The following is a 16,780-nucleotide window of genomic DNA, read 5'->3' on the forward strand; positions in this document are numbered from 1 at the left end:
GTCAGTGTTTGATCTGACACCGTGAGGCTGAGGGAGGGGGGTCAGCAGGAGTTTTCTGTGTCAGTGTTTGATCTGACACCGTGAGGCTGAGGGAGGGGGTGTCAGCAGGAGGTTTCCGTGTCAGTGTTTGATCTGACACCGTGAGGCTGAGGGAGGGGGGTCAGCAGGAGGTTTCTGTGTCAGTGTTTGATCTGACACCGTGAGGCTGAGGGAGGGGGGTCAGCAGGAGGTTTCTGTGTCAGTGTTTGATCTGACACCGTGAGGCTGAGGGAGGGGAGTCAGCAGGAGGTTTCTGTGTCAGTGTTTGATCTGACCCCGTGAGGCTGAGGGAGGGGGGTCAGCAGGAGGTTTCTGTGTCAGTGTTTGATCTGACACCGTGAGGCTGAGGGAGGGGGGTCAGCAGGAGGTTTCTGTGTCAGTGTTTGATCTGACCCCGTGAGGCTGAGGGAGGGGGCGGTCAGCAGGAGGTTTTTGTGTCAGTGTTTGATCTGACACCGTGAGGTTGAGGGAGAGGAGTCAGCAGGAGGTTTCTGTGTCAGTGTTTGATCTGACACCGTGAGGCTGAGGGAGGGGGGTCAGCAGGAGGTTTCTGTGTCAGTGTTTGATCTGACACCGTGAGGCTGAGGGAGGGGGGTCAGCAGGAGGTTTCTGTGTCAGTGTTTGATCTGACACCGTGAGGCTGAGGGAGGGGGGGGGGGTCAGCAGGAGGTTTCCTTGTCAGTGTTTGATCTGACACCGTGAGGATGAGGGAGGGGGGGGGGTCAGCAGGAGGTTTCTGTGTCAGTGTTTGATCGGACACCGTGAGGCTGAGGGAGGGGGTCAGTAGGAGGTTTCTGTGTCAGTGTTTGATCTGACACCGTGAGGCTGAGGGAGGGGGGTCAGCAGGAGGTTTCTGTGTCAGTGTTTGATCTGACACCGTGAGGCTGAGGGAGGGGGGGTCAGCAGGATGTTTCTGTGTCAGTGTTTGATCTGACACCATGAGGCTGAGGGAGGGGAGTCAGCAGGATGTTTCTGTGTCAGTGTTTGATCTGACACCGTGAGGCTGAGGGAGGGGGGGGGGGGTCAGCAGGAGGTTTCTGTGTCAGTGTTTGATCTGACACCGTGAGGCTGAGGGGGGGGTCAGCAGGAGGTTTCTGTGTCAGTGTTTGATCTGACACCGTGAGGCTGAGGGAGGGAGGGGGGTCAGCAGGAGGTTTCTGTGTCAGTGTTTGATCTGACACCGTGAGGCTGAGGGAGGGGGGTCAGCAGGAGTTTTCTGTGTCAGTGTTTGATCTGACACCGTGAGGCTGAGGGAGGGGGGGTCAGCAGGAGGTTTCCGTGTCAGTGTTTGATCTGACACCGTGAGGCTGAGGGAGGGGGGTCAGCAGGAGGTTTCTGTGTCAGTGTTTGATCTGACACCGTGAGGCTGAGGGAGGGGGGTCAGCAGGAGGTTTCTGTGTCAGTGTTTGATCTGACACCGTGAGGCTGAGGGAGGGGGGTCAGCAGGAGGTTTCTGTGTCAGTGTTTGATCTGACCCCGTGAGGCTGAGGGAGGGGGGTCAGCAGGAGGTTTCTGTGTCAGTGTTTGATCTGACACCGTGAGGCTGAGGGAGGGGGGTCAGCAGGAGGTTTCTGTGTCAGTGTTTGATCTGACCCCGTGAGGCTGAGGGAGGGGGGGGTCAGCAGGAGGTTTTTGTGTCAGTGTTTGATCTGACACCGTGAGGTTGAGGGAGAGGAGTCAGCAGGAGGTTTCTGTGTCAGTGTTTGATCTGACACCGTGAGGCTGAGGGAGGGGGGTCAGCAGGAGGTTTCTGTGTCAGTGTTTGATCTGACACCGTTAGGCTGAGGGAGGGGGGTCAGCAGGAGGTTTCTGTGTCAGTGTTTGATCTGACACCGTGAGGCTGAGGGAAGCGGGGGGGGGTCAGCAGGAGGTTTCCTTGTCAGTGTTTGATCTGACACCGTGAGGATGAGGGAGGGGGGGGGGGGGGTCAGCAGGAGGTTTCTGTGTCAGTGTTTGATCTGACACCGTGAGGCTGAGGGAGGGGGGTCAGCAGGAGGTTTCTGTGTCAGTGTTTGATCTGACCCCGTGAGGCTGAGGGAGGGGAGTCAGCAGGAGGTTTCTGTGTCAGTGTTTGATCTGACACCGTGAGGCTGAGGGGGGGTGGTCAGCAGGAGGTTTCTGTGTCAGTGTTTGATCTGACACCGTGAGGCTGATGGAGGGGGGGTGTCAGCAGGAGGTTTCTGTGTCAGTGTTTGATCTGACACCGTGAGGCTGAGGGAGGGGGGTCAGCAGGAGGTTTCTGTGTCAGTGTTTGATCTGACACCGTGAGGCTGAGGGAGGGGGGTCAGCAGGAGGTTTCTGTGTCAGTGTTTGATCTGATACCGTGAGGCTGAGGGAGGGGGGGGGTCAGCAGGAGGTTTCTGTGTCAGTGTTTGATCTGACACCGTGAGGCTGAGGGAGGGGGGTCAGCAGGAGGTTTCTGTGTCAGTGTTTGATCTGACATCGTGAGGCTGAGGGAGGGGGGGGTCAGCAGGAGGTTTCTGTGTCAGTGTTTGATCTGACACCGTGAGGCTGAGGGAGGGGGGTCAGCAGGAGGTTTCTGTGTCAGTGTTTGATCTGACACCGTGAGGCTGAGGGAGGGGGGGTTCAGTAGGAGGTTTCTGTGTCAGTGTTTGATCTGACACCGTGAGGCTGAGGGAGGGGGGGGTCAGCAGGAGGTTTCTGTGTCGGTGTTTGATCTGACACCGTGACGCTGAGGGAGGGGGGTCTGCAGGAGGTTTCTGTGTCAGTGTTTGATCTGACACCGTGAGGCTGAGGGAGGGGGGGATCAGCAGGAGGTTTCTGTGTCAGTGTTTGATCTGACCCCGTGAGGCTGAGGGAGGGGGGGGGGTTCAGCAGGAGTTTTCTGTGTCATTGTTTGATCTGACCCCGTGAGGCTGAGAGAGGGGGGGGTCAGCAGGAGGTTTCTTTGTCAGTGTTTGATCTGACCCCGTGAGGGGGGGGGGTCAGCAGGAGGTTTCTGTGTCAGTGTTTGATCTGACCCCGTGAGGCTGAGGGAGGGGGGGGTCAGCAGGAGGTTTCTGTATCAGTGTTTGATCTGACCCCATGAGGCTGAGGGAGGGGGGGGTCAGCAGGAGGTTTCTGTGTCAGTGTTTGATCTGACACCGTGAGGCTGAGGGAGGGGGTGGTCAGCAGGAGGTTTCTGTGTCAGTGTTTGATCTGACACCGTGAGGCTGAGGGAGGGGGGGGTCAGCAGGAGGTTTCCTTGTCAGTGTTTGATCTGACACCGTGAGGATGAGGGAGGGGGGGGGTCAGCAGGAGGTTTCTGTGTCAGTGTTTGATCTGACACCGTGAGGCTGAGGGAGGGGGGTCAGCAGGAGGTTTCTGTGTCAGTGTTTGATCTGACCCCGTGAGGCTGAGGGAGGGGAGTCAGCAGGAGGTTTCTGTGTCAGTGTTTGATCTGACACCGTGAGGCTGAGGGGGGGGGGGGTCAGCAGGAGGTTTCTGTGTCAGTGTTTGATCTGACACCGTGAGGCTGATGGAGGGGGGGGGGGTCAGCAGGAGGTTTCTGTGTCAGTGTTTGATCTGAAACCGTGAGGCTGAGGGAGGGGGGTCAGCAGGAGGTTTCTGTGTCAGTGTTTGATCTGACACCGTGAGGCTGAGTGAGGGGGGTCAGCAGGAGGTTTCTGTGTCAGTGTTTGATCTGATACCGTGAGGCTGAGGGAGGGGGGGGGTCAGCAGGAGGTTTCTGTGTCAGTGTTTGATCTGACACCGTGAGGCTGAGGGATGGGGGGTCAGCAGGAGGTTTCTGTGTCAGTGTTTGATCTGACATCGTGAGGCTGAGGGAGGGGGGGTCAGCAGGAGGTTTCTGTGTCAGTGTTTGATCTGACACCGTGAGGCTGAGGGAGGGGGGTCAGCAGGAGGTTTCTGTGTCAGTGTTTGATCTGACACCGTGAGGCTGAGGGAGGGGGGGTTCAGCAGGAGGTTTCTGTGTCAGTGTTTGATCTGACACCGTGAGGCTGAGGGAGGGGGGTCAGCAGGAGGTTTCTGTGTCTGTGTTTGATCTGACACCGTGACGCTGAGGGAGGGGGGTCAGCAGGAGGTTTCTGTGTCAGTGTTTGATCTGACAACGTGAGGCTGAGGGAGGGGGTCAGCAGGAGGTTTCTGTGTCAGTGTTTGATCTGACCCCGTGAGGCTGAGGGAGGGGAGTCAGCAGGAGGTTTCTGTGTCAGTGTTTGATCTGACACCGTGAGGCTGAGGGAGGGGAGTCAGCAGGAGGTTTCTGTGTCAGTGTTTGATCTGACAACGTGAGGCTGAGGGAGGGGGGTCAGCAGGAGGTTTCCGTGTCAGTGTTTGATCTGACACCGTGAGGCTGAGGGAGGGGAGTCAGCAGGAGGTTTCTGTGTCAGTGTTTGATCTGACCCCGTGAGGCTGAGGGAGGGGGGTCAGCAGGAGGTTTCTGTGTCAGTGTTTGATCTGACAACGTGAGGCTGAGGGAGGGGGGTCAGCAGGAGGTTTCTGTGTCAGTGTTTGATCTGACACCGTGAGGCTGAGGGAGGGGAGTCAGCAGGAGTTTTCTGTGTCAGTGTTTGATCTGACACAGTGAGGCTGAGGGAGGGGGGTCAGCAGGAGGTTTCTGTGTCAGTGTTTGATCTGACACCGTGAGGCTGAGGGAGGGGAGTCAGCAGGAGGTTTCTGTGTCAGTGTTTGATCTGACACCGTGAGCCTGAGGGAGGGGGGTCAGCAGGAGGTTTCTGTGTCAGTGTTTGATCTGACACCGTGAGGCTGAGGGAGGGGGGGGGGTCAGCAGGAGGTTTCTGTGTCAGTGTTTGATCTGACACCGTGAGGCTGAGGGAGGGGGGGGGTCAGCAGGAGGTTTCTGTGTCAGTGTTTGATCTGACACCGTGAGGCTGAGGGAGGGGGGGTCAGCAGGAGGTTTCTGTGTCAGTGTTTGATCTGACACCGTGAGGCTGAGGGAGGGGGGTCAGCAGGAGGTTTCTGTGTCAGTGTTTGATCTGACACCGTGAGGCTGAGGGAGGGGGGTCAGCAGGAGGTTTCGGTGTCAGTGTTTGATCTGACACCGTGAGGCTGAGGGAGGGGGGGGGTCAGCAGGAGGTTTCTGTGTCAGTGTTTGATCTGACCCCGTGAGGCTGAGGGAGGGGGGGGTCAGCAGGAGGTTTCTGTGTCAGTGTTTGATCTGACACCGTGAGGCTGAGGGAGGGGGGTCAGCAGGAGTTTTCTGTGTCAGTGTTTGATCTGACACCGTGAGGCTGAGGGAGGGGGGGGGTCAGCAGGAGGTTTCTGTGTCAGTGTTTGATCTGACCCCGTGAGGCTGAGGGAGGGGGGGGGTCAGCAGGAGGTTTCTGTGTCATTGTTTGATCTGACCCCGTGAGGGTGAGAGAGGGGGGGGTCAGCAGGAGGTTTCTTTGTCAGTGTTTGATCTGACCCCGTGAGGGGGGGGGTCAGCAGAAGGTTTCTGTGTCAGTGTTTGATCTGACCCCGTGAGGCTGAGGGAGGGGGGGGGTCAGCAGGAGGTTTCTGTATCAGTGTTTGATCTGACCCCATGAGGCTGAGGGAGGGGGGGGTCAGCAGGAGGTTTCTGTGTCAGTGTTTGATCTGACACCGTGAGGCTGAGGGAGGGGGGGTGTCAGCAGGAGGTTTCTGTGTCAGTGTTTGATCTGACACCGTGAGGCTGAGGGAGGGGGTTCAGCAGGAGGTTTCTGTGTCAGTGTTTGATCTGACACCGTGAGGCTGAGGGAGGGAGTCAGCAGGAGGTTTCCGTGTCAGTGTTTGATCTGACACCGTGAGGCTGAGGGAGGGGGTTCAGCAGGAGGTTTCTGTGTCAGTGTTTGATCTGACACCGTGAGGCTGAGGGAGGGGAGTCAGCAGGAGGTTTCTGTGTCAGTGTTTGATCTGACACCGTGAGGCTGAGGGAGGGGGGTCAGCAGGAGGTTTCTGTGTCAGTGTTTGATCTGACACCGTGAGGCTGAGGGAGGGGGGTCAGCAGGAGGTTTCTGTGTCAGTGTTTGATCTGACACCGTGAGGCTGAGGGAGGGGGGTCAGCAGGAGGTTTCTGTGTCAGTGTTTGATCTGACACCGTGAGGCTGAGGGAGGGGGGTCAGCAGGAGGTTTCTGTGTCAGTGTTTGATCTGACACCGTGAGGCTGAGGGAGGGGGGTCAGCAGGAGGTTTCTTTGTCAGTGTTTGATCCGACACCGTGAGGCTGAGGGGGGGGGGGGGTCAGCAGGAGGTTTCTGTGTCAGTGTTTGATCTGACACCGTGAGGCTGAGGGAGGGGGGTCAGCAGGAGGTTTCTGTGTCAGTGTTTGATCTGACACCGTGAGGCTGAGGGAGGGGGGTCAGCAGGAGGTTTCTGTGTCAGTGTTTGATCTGACACCGTGAGGCAGAGGGAGGGGGGTCAGCAGGAGGTTTCTGTGTCAGTGTTTGATCAGACACCGTGAGGCTGAGGGAGAGGGGGGGTGTCAGCAGGAGGTTTCTGTGTCAGTGTTTGATCTGACACCGTGAGGCTGAGGGAGGGGGGTCAGCAGGAGGTTTCTGTGTCAGTGTTTGATCTGACACCGTGAGGCTGAGGGAGGGGGGTCAGCAGGAGGTTTCTTTGTCAGTGTTTGATCCGACACCGTGAGGCTGAGGGGGGGGGGGGCTCAGCAGGAGGTTTCTGTGTCAGTGTTTGATCTGACACCGTGAGGCTGAGGGAGGGGAGTCAGCAGGAGGTTTCTGTGTCAGTGTTTGATCTGATACCGTGAGGCTGAGGGAGGGGGGGGGTCAGCAGGAGGTTTCTGTGTCAGTGTTTGATCTGACACCGTGAGGCTGAGGGAGGGGGGTCAGCAGGAGGTTTCTGTGTCAGTGTTTGATCTGACACCGTGAGGCTGAGGGAGGGGGGTCAGCAGGAGGTTTTTGTGTCAGTGTTTGATCTGACACCGTGAGGCTGAGGGAGGGGGGTCAGCAGGAGGTTTCTGTGTCAGTGTTTGATCTGACACCGTGAGGCTGAGGGAGGGGAGTCAGCAGGAGGTTTCTGTGTCAGTGTTTGATCTGACACCGTGAGGCTGAGAGAGAGGGAGTCAGCAGGAGGTTTCTGTGTCAGTGTTTGATCTGACACCGTGAGGTTGAGGGAGGGGGGGGGGGTCAGCAGGAGGTTTCTGTGTCAGTGTTTGATCTGACACCGTGAGGCTGAGGGAGGGGGTCAGCAGGAGGTTTCTGTGTCAGTGTTTGATCTGACACCGTGAGGCTGAGGGAGGGGGGGTCAGCAGGAGGTTTCTGTGTCAGTGTTTGATCTGACACCGTGAGGCTGAGGGAGGGGGGTCAGCAGGAGGTTTCTGTGTCAGTGTTTGATCGGACACCGTGAGGCTGAGGGAGGGGGGGGTCAGCAGGAGGTTTCTGTGTCAGTGTTTGATCTGACACCGTGAGGCTGAGGGAGGGGGGTCAGCAGGAGGTTTCTGTGTCAGTGTTTGATCTGACACCGTGAGTCTGAGGGAGGGGGGGGGGGTCAGCAGGAGGTTTCTGTGTCAGTGTTTGATCTGACACCGTGAGGCTGAGGGAGGGGGGGGGGTCAGCAGGAGGTTTCTGTGTCAGTGTTTGATCTGACACCGTGAGGCTGAGGGAGGGGGGGGGTGGTCAGCAGGAGGTTTCTGTGTCAGTGTTTGATCAGACACCGTGAGGCTGAGGGAGGGGGGTCAGCAGGAGGTTTCTGTGTCAGTGTTTGATCTGACACCGTGAGGCTGAGGGAGGGGAGTCAGCAGGAGGTTTCTGTGTCAGTGTTTGATCTGACACCGTGAGGCTGAGGGGGGGCGGGGGGGGGGGGTCAGCAGGAGGTTTCTGTGTCAGTGTTTGATCTGACACCGTGAGGCTGAGGGAGGGGGGGGGTCAGAGGAGGTTTCTGTGTCAGTGTTTGATCTGACACCGTGAGGCTGAGGGAGGGGAGTCAGCAGGAGGTTTCTGTGTCAGTGTTTGATCTGACACCGTGAGGCTGAGGGAGGGGGGTCAGCAGGAGGTTTCTGTGTCAGTGTTTGATCTGACACCGTGAGGCTGAGGGAGGGGGGTCAGCAGGAGGTTTCTGTGTCAGTGTTTGATCTGACACCGTGAGGCTGAGGGAGGGGGGGGTCAGCAGGTGGTTTCTGTGTCAGTGTTTGATCTGACACCGTGAGGCTGAGGGAGGGGGGTCAGCAGGAGGTTTCTGTGTCAGTGTTTGATCTGACACCGTGAGGCTGAGGGAGGGGGGTCAGCAGGAGGTTTCTGTGTCAGTGTTTGATCTGACACCGTGAGGCTGAGGGAGGGGGGTCAGCAGGAGGTTTCTGTGTCAGTGTTTGATCTGACACCGTGAGGCAGAGGGAGGGGGGGCAGCAGGAGGTTTCTGTGTCAGTGTTTGATCTGACACCGTGAGGCTGAGGGAGAGGGGGGGTGTCAGCAGGAGGTTTCTGTGTCAGTGTTTGATCTGACACCGTGAGGCTGAGGGAGGGGGGGTCAGCAGGAGGTTTCTGTGTCAGTGTTTGATCTGACACCGTGAGGCTGAGGGAGGGGGGGGGCTCAGCAGGAGGTTTCTGTGTCAGTGTTTGATCCGACACCGTGAGGCTGAGGGGGGGGGGGGCTCAGCAGGAGGTTTCTGTGTCAGTGTTTGATCTGACACCGTGAGGCTGTGGGAGGGGGGTCAGCAGGAGGTTTCTGTGTCAGTGTTTGATCTGATACCGTGAGGCTGAGGGAGGGGGGGGGGGGTCAGCAGGAGGTTTCTGTGTCAGTGTTTGATCTGACACCGTGAGGCTGAGGGAGGGGGGTCAGCAGGAGGTTTCTGTGTCAGTGTTTGATCTGACACCGTGAGGCTGAGGGAGGGGGGTCAGCAGGAGGTTTTTGTGTCAGTGTTTGATCTGACACCGTGAGGCTGAGGGAGGGGGGTCAGCAGGAGGTTTCTGTGTCAGTGTTTGATCTGACACCGTGAGGCTGAGGGAGGGGAGTCAGCAGGAGGTTTCTGTGTCAGTGTTTGATCTGACACCGTGAGGCTGAGAGAGAGGAGTCAGCAGGAGGTTTCTGTGTCAGTGTTTGATCTGACACCGTGAGGTTGAGGGAGGGGGGGGGGGGGTCAGCAGGAGGTTTCTGTGTCAGTGTTTGATCTGACACCGTGAGGCTGAGGGAGGGGGTCAGCAGGAGGTTTCTGTGTCAGTGTTTGATCTGACACCGTGAGGCTGAGGGAGGGGGGGTCAGCAGGAGGTTTCTGTGTCAGTGTTTGATCTGACACCGTGAGGCTGAGGGAGGGGGGTCAGCCAGGAGCTTTCTGTGTCAGTGTTTGATCGGACACCGTGAGGCTGAGGGAGGGGGGGGTCAGCAGGAGGTTTCTGTGTCAGTGTTTGATCTGACACCGTGAGGCTGAGGGAGGGGGGTCAGCAGGAGGTTTCTGTGTCAGTGTTTGATCTGACACCGTGAGTCTGAGGGAGGGGGGGGGGTCAGCAGGAGGTTTCTGTGTCAGTGTTTGATCTGACACCGTGAGGCTGAGGGAGGGGGGGGGGGTCAGCAGGAGGTTTCTGTGTCAGTGTTTGATCTGACACCGTGAGGCTGAGGGAGGGGAGTCAGCAGGAGGTTTCTGTGTCAGTGTTTGATCTGACACCGTGAGGCTGAGGGGGGGCGGGGGGGGGGGGTCAGCAGGAGGTTTCTGTGTCAGTGTTTGATCTGACACCGTGAGGCTGAGGGAGGGGGGGGGGTCAGAGGAGGTTTCTGTGTCAGTGTTTGATCTGACACCGTGAGGCTGAGGGAGGGGAGTCAGCAGGAGGTTTCTGTGTCAGTGTTTGATCTGACACTGTGAGGCTGAGGGAGGGGGGTCAGCAGGAGGTTTCTGTGTCAGTGTTTGATCTGACACCGTGAGGCTGAGGGAGGGGGGGGTCAGCAGGAGGTTTCTGTGTCAGTGTTTGATCTGACACCGTGAGGCTGAGGGAGGGGGGGGTCAGCAGGAGGTTTCTGTGTCAGTGTTTGATCTGACCCCGTGAGGCTGAGGGAGGGGGGGGTCAGCAGGAGGTTTCTGTGTCAGTGTTTGATCTGACACCGTGAGGCTGAGGGAGGGGGGGTCAGCAGGAGGTTTCTGTGTCAGTGTTAGATCTGACACCGTGAGACTGAGGGAGGGGAGTCAGCAGGAGGTTTCCGTGTCAGTGTTTGATCTGACACCGTGAGGCTGAGGGAGGGGGGTCAGCAGGAGGTTTCTGTGTCAGTGTTTGATCTGACACCATGAGGCTGAGGGAGGGGGGGGTCAGCAGGAGGTTTCTGTGTCAGTGTTTGATCTGACACCGTGAGGCTGAGGGAGGGGGGTCAGCAGGAGGTTTCTGTGTCAGTGTTTGATCTGACACCGTGAGGCTGATGGAGGTGGGGGGTCAGCAGGAGGTTTCTGTGTCAGTGTTTGATCTGACACCGTGAGGCTGAGGGAGGGGGGTCAGCAGGAGGTTTCTGTGTCAGTGTTTGATCTGACACCGTGAGGCTGAGGGAGGGGGGGTCAGCAGGTGGTTTCTGTGTCAGTGTTTGATCTGACACCGTGAGGCTGAGGGAGGGGGGTCAGCAGGAGGTTTCTGTGTCAGTGTTTGATCTGACACCGTGAGGCTGAGGGAGGGGGGTCAGCAGGAGGTTTCTGTGTCAGTGTTTGATCTGACACCGTGAGGCTGAGGGAGGGGGGGTCAGCAGGAGGTTTCTGTGTCAGTGTTTGATCTGACACCGTTTGGCTGAGGGAGGGGGGTCAGCAGGAGGTTTCTGTGTCAGTGTTTGATCTGACACCGTGAGGCTGAGGGAGGGGGGCCAGCAGGAGGTTTCTGTGTCAGTGTTTGATCTGACACCGTGAGGCTGAGGGAGGGGGGTCAGCAGGAGGTTTCTTTGTCAGTGTTTGATCTGACACCGTGAGGCTGAGGGAGGGGGGTCAGCAGGAGGTTTCTGTGTCAGTGTTTGATCTGACACCGTGAGGCTGAGGGAGGGGAGTCAGCAGGAGGTTTCTGTGTCAGTGTTTGATCTGACACCGTGAGGCTGAGAGAGGGGAGTCAGCAGGAGGTTTCTGTGTCAGTGTTTGATCTGACACCGTGAGGCTGAGGGAGGGGGGTCAGCAGGAGGTTTCTGTGTCAGTGTTTGATCTGACACCGTGAGGCTGAGGGAGGGGGGGGTCAGCAGGAGGTTTCTGTGTCAGTGTTTGATCTGACACCGTGAGGCTGAGGGGGGGCGGGGGGGGGTCAGCAGGAGGTTTCTGTGTCAGTGTTTGATCTGACACCGTGAGGCTGAGGGAGGGGGGGGGGGGTCAGAGGAGGTTTCTGTGTCAGTGTTTAATCTGACACCGTGAGGCTGAGGGAGGGGAGTCAGCAGGAGGTTTCTGTGTCAGTGTTTGATCTGACACCGTGAGGCTGAGGGAGGGGGGTCAGCAGGAGGTTTCCGTGTCAGTGTTTGATCTGACACCGTGAGGCTGAGGGAGGGGGGTCAGCAGGAGGTTTCTGTGTCAGTGTTTGATCTGACACCGTGAGGCTGAGGGAGGGGGGGGTCAGCAGGAGGTTTCTGTGTCAGTGTTTGATCTGACACCGTGAGGCTGAGGGAGGGGGGGTCAGCAGGAGGTTTCTGTGTCAGTGTTAGATCTGACACCGTGGTTCTGAGGGAGGGGAGTCAGCAGGAGGTTTCCGTGTCAGTGTTTGATCTGACACCGTGAGGCTGAGGGAGGGGGGTCAGCAGGAGGTTTCTGTGTCAGTGTTTGATCTGACACCATGAGGCTGAGGGAGGGGGGGGTCAGCAGGAGGTTTCTGTGTCAGTGTTTGATCTGACACCGTGAGGCTGAGGGAGGGGGGTCAGCAGGAGGTTTCTGTGTCAGTGTTTGATCTGACACCGTGAGGCTGAGGGAGGGGGGGGGTCAGCAGGAGGTTTCTGTGTCAGTGTTTGATCTGACACCGTGAGGCTGAGGGAGGGGGGGTCAGCAGGAGGTTTCTGTGTCAGTGTTAGATCTGACACCGTGGTTCTGAGGGAGGGGAGTCAGCAGGAGGTTTCCGTGTCAGTGTTTGATCTGACACCGTGAGGCTGAGGGAGGGGGGTCAGCAGGAGGTTTCTGTGTCAGTGTTTGATCTGACACCATGAGGCTGAGGGAGGGGGGGGTCAGCAGGAGGTTTCTGTGTCAGAGTTTGATCTGACACCGTGAGGCTGAGGGAGGGGGGTCAGCAGGAGGTTTCTGTGTCAGTGTTTGATCTGACACCGTGAGGCTGAGGGAGGGGGGTCAGCAGGAGGTTTCTGTGTCAGTGTTTGATCTGACACCGTGAGGCTGAGGGAGGGGGGGTCAGCAGGTGGTTTCTGTGTCAGTGTTTGATCTGACACCGTGAGGCTGATGGAGCGGGGTCAGCAGGAGGTTTCTGTGTCAGTGTTTGATCTGACACCGTGAGGCTGAGGGAGGGGGGTCAGCAGGAGGTTTCTGTGTCAGTGTTTGATCTGATACCGTGAGGCTGAGGGAGGGGGGGTGGTCAGCAGGAGGTTTCTGTGTCAGTGTTTGATCTGACACCGTGAGGCTGAGGGAGGGGGGTCAGCAGGAGGTTTCTGTGTCAGTGTTTGATCTGACACCGTGAGGCTGAGGGAGGGGGGTCAGCAGGAGGTTCTTGTGTCAGTGTTTGATCTGACACCGTGAGGCTGAGGGAGGGGGGTCAGCAGGAGGTTTCTGTGTCAGTGTTTGATCTGACACCGTGAGGCTGAGGGAGGGGAGTCAGCAGGAGGTTTCTGTGTCAGTGTTTGATCTGACACCGTGAGGCTGAGAGAGAGGAGTCAGCAGGAGGTTTCTGTGTCAGTGTTTGATCTGACACCGTGAGGTTGAGGGAGGGGGGGGGGGTCAGCAGGAGGTTTCTGTGTCAGTGTTTGATCTGACACCGTGAGGCTGAGGGAGGGGGTCAGCAGGAGGTTTCTGTGTCAGTGTTTGATCTGACACCGTGAGGCTGAGGGAGGGGGGGGTCAGCAGGAGGTTTCTGTGTCAGTGTTTGATCTGACACCGTGAGGCTGAGGGAGGGGGGTCAGCAGGAGGTTTCTGTGTCAGTGTTTGATCTGACACCGTGAGGCTGAGGGAGGGGGGGGTCAGCAGGAGGTTTCTGTGTCAGTGTTTGATCTGACACCGTGAGGCTGAGGGAGGGGGGGTCAGCAGGAGGTTTCTGTGTCAGTGTTAGATCTGACACCGTGGTTCTGAGGGAGGGGAGTCAGCAGGAGGTTTCCGTGTCAGTGTTTGATCTGACACCGTGAGGCTGAGGGGGGGCGGGGGGGGGTCAGCAGGAGGTTTCTGTGTCAGTGTTTGATCTGACACCGTGAGGCTGAGGGAGGGGGGGGGGGGGGTCAGAGGAGGTTTCTGTGTCAGTGTTTAATCTGACACCGTGAGGCTGAGGGAGGGGAGTCAGCAGGAGGTTTCTGTGTCAGTGTTTGATCTGACACCGTGAGGCTGAGGGAGGGGGGTCAGCAGGAGGTTTCCGTGTCAGTGTTTGATCTGACACCGTGAGGCTGAGGGAGGGGGGTCAGCAGGAGGTTTCTGTGTCAGTGTTTGATCTGACACCGTGAGGCTGAGGGAGGGGGGGGTCAGCAGGAGGTTTCTGTGTCAGTGTTTGATCTGACACCGTGAGGCTGAGGGAGGGGGGGTCAGCAGGAGGTTTCTGTGTCAGTGTTAGATCTGACACCGTGGTTCTGAGGGAGGGGAGTCAGCAGGAGGTTTCCGTGTCAGTGTTTGATCTGACACCGTGAGGCTGAGGGAGGGGGGTCAGCAGGAGGTTTCTGTGTCAGTGTTTGATCTGACACCATGAGGCTGAGGGAGGGGGGGGTCAGCAGGAGGTTTCTGTGTCAGTGTTTGATCTGACACCGTGAGGCTGAGGGAGGGGGGTCAGCAGGAGGTTTCTGTGTCAGTGTTTGATCTGACACCGTGAGGCTGAGGGAGGGGGGGGTCAGCAGGAGGTTTCTGTGTCAGTGTTTGATCTGACACCGTGAGGCTGAGGGAGGGGGGGTCAGCAGGAGGTTTCTGTGTCAGTGTTAGATCTGACACCGTGGTTCTGAGGGAGGGGAGTCAGCAGGAGGTTTCCGTGTCAGTGTTTGATCTGACACCGTGAGGCTGAGGGAGGGGGGTCAGCAGGAGGTTTCTGTGTCAGTGTTTGATCTGACACCATGAGGCTGAGGGAGGGGGGGGTCAGCAGGAGGTTTCTGTGTCAGTGTTTGATCTGACACCGTGAGGCTGAGGGAGGGGGGTCAGCAGGAGGTTTCTGTGTCAGTGTTTGATCTGACACCGTGAGGCTGAGGGAGGGGGGTCAGCAGGAGGTTTCTGTGTCAGTGTTTGATCTGACACCGTGAGGCTGAGGGAGGGGGGGTCAGCAGGTGGTTTCTGTGTCAGTGTTTGATCTGACACCGTGAGGCTGATGGAGGGGGGTCAGCAGGAGGTTTCTGTGTCAGTGTTTGATCTGACACCGTGAGGCTGAGGGAGGGGGGTCAGCAGGAGGTTTCTGTGTCAGTGTTTGATCTGATACCGTGAGGCTGAGGGAGGGGGGTGGGGTCAGCAGGAGGTTTCTGTGTCAGTGTTTGATCTGACCCCGTGAGGCTGAGGGAGGGGGGGGGTCAGCAGGAGGTTTCTGTGTCAGTGTTTGATCTGACCCCGTGAGGCTGAGGGAGGGGGGTCAGCAGGAGGTTCTTGTGTCAGTGTTTGATCTGACACCGTGAGGCTGAGGGAGGGGGGTCAGCAGGAGGTTTCTGTGTCAGTGTTTGATCTGACACCGTGAGGCTGAGGGAGGGGAGTCAGCAGGAGGTTTCTGTGTCAGTGTTTGATCTGACACCGTGAGGCTGAGAGAGAGGAGTCAGCAGGAGGTTTCTGTGTCAGTGTTTGATCTGACACCGTGAGGTTGAGGGAGGGGGGGGGGGTCAGCAGGAGGTTTCTGTGTCAGTGTTTGATCTGACACCGTGAGGCTGAGGGAGGGGGTCAGCAGGAGGTTTCTGTGTCAGTGTTTGATCTGACACCGTGAGGCTGAGGGAGGGGGGGTCAGCAGGAGGTTTCTGTGTCAGTGTTTGATCTGACACCGTGAGGCTGAGGGAGGGGGGTCAGCAGGAGGTTTCTGTGTCAGTGTTTGATCGGACACCGTGAGGCTGAGGGAGGGGGGGGTCAGCAGGAGGTTTCTGTGTCAGTGTTTGATCTGACACCGTGAGGCTGAGGGAGGGGGGTCAGCAGGAGGTTTCTGTGTCAGTGTTTGATCTGACACCGTGAGTCTGAGGGAGGGGGGGGGGGTCAGCAGGAGGTTTCTGTGTCAGTGTTTGATCTGACACCGTGAGGCTGAGGGGGGGGGGGGGGGTCAGCAGGAGGTTTCTGTGTCAGTGTTTGATCTGACACCGTGAGGCTGAGGGAGGGGGGGGTGGTCAGCAGGAGGTTTCTGTGTCAGTGTTTGATCAGACACCGTGAGGCTGAGGGAGGGGGGTCAGCAGGCGGTTTCTGTGTCAGTGTTTGATCTGACACCGTGAGGCTGAGGGAGGGGAGTCAGCAGGAGGTTTCTGTGTCAGTGTTTGATCTGACACCGTGAGGCTGAGGGGGGGCGGGGGGTGGGTCAGCAGGAGGTTTCTGTGTCAGTGTTTGATCTGACACCGTGAGGCTGAGGGAGGGGGGGGGTCAGAGGAGGTTTCTGTGTCAGTGTTTGATCTGACACCGTGAGGCTGAGGGAGGGGAGTCAGCAGGAGGTTTCTGTGTCAGTGTTTGATCTGACACCGTGAGGCTGAGGGAGGGGGGTCAGCAGGAGGTTTCCGTGTCAGTGTTTGATCTGACACCGTGAGGCTGAGGGAGGGGGGTCAGCAGGAGGTTTCTGTGTCAGTGTTTGATCTGACACCGTGAGGCTGAGGGAGGGGGGGGTCAGCAGGAGGTTTCTGTGTCAGTGTTTGATCTGACACCGTGAGGCTGAGGGAGGGGGGGGTCAGCAGGAGGTTTCTGTGTCAGTGTTAGATCTGACACCGTGAGACTGAGGGAGGGGAGTCAGCAGGAGGTTTCCGTGTCAGTGTTTGATCTGACACCGTGAGGCTGAGGGAGGGGGGTCAGCAGGAGGTTTCTGTGTCAGTGTTTGATCTGACACCATGAGGCTGAGGGAGGGGGGGGTCAGCAGGAGGTTTCTGTGTCAGTGTTTGATCTGACACCGTGAGGCTGAGGGAGGGGGGTCAGCAGGAGGTTTCTGTGTCAGTGTTTGATCTGACACCGTGAGGCTGATGGAGGTGGGGGGTCAGCAGGAGGTTTCTGTGTCAGTGTTTGATCTGACAACGTGAGGCTGAGGGAGGGGGGTCAGCAGGAGGTTTCTGTGTCAGTGTTTGATCTGACACCGTGAGGCTGAGGGAGGGGGGGTCAGCAGGATGTTTCTGTGTCAGTGTTTGATCTGACACCGTGAGGCTGAGGGAGGGGGGTCAGCAGGAGGTTTCTGTGTCAGTGTTTGATCTGACACCGTGAGGCTGAGGGAGGGGGGTCAGCAGGAGGTTTCTGTGTCAGTGTTTGATCTGACACCGTTTGGCTGAGGGAGGGGGGTCAGCAGGAGGTTTCTGTGTCAGTGTTTGATCTGACTCCGTGAGGCTGAGGGAGGGGGGTCAGCAGGAGGTTTCTGTGTCAGTGTTTGATCTGACACCGTGAGGCTGAGGGAGGGGGGTCAGCAGGAGGTTTCTTTGTCAGTGTTTGATCTGACACCGTGAGGCTGAGGGAGGGGGGTCAGCAGGAGGTTTCTGTGTCAGTGTTTGATCTGACACCGTGAGGCTGAGGGAGGGGAGTCAGCAGGAGGTTTCTGTGTCAGTGTTTGATCTGACACCGTGAGGCTGAGGGAGGGGAGTCAGCAGGAG

This window comes from Chiloscyllium punctatum, chromosome 31, assembly GCF_047496795.1.
Source record: "Chiloscyllium punctatum isolate Juve2018m chromosome 31, sChiPun1.3, whole genome shotgun sequence".
Classification (NCBI taxonomy): Eukaryota; Metazoa; Chordata; class Chondrichthyes; order Orectolobiformes; family Hemiscylliidae; genus Chiloscyllium; species Chiloscyllium punctatum.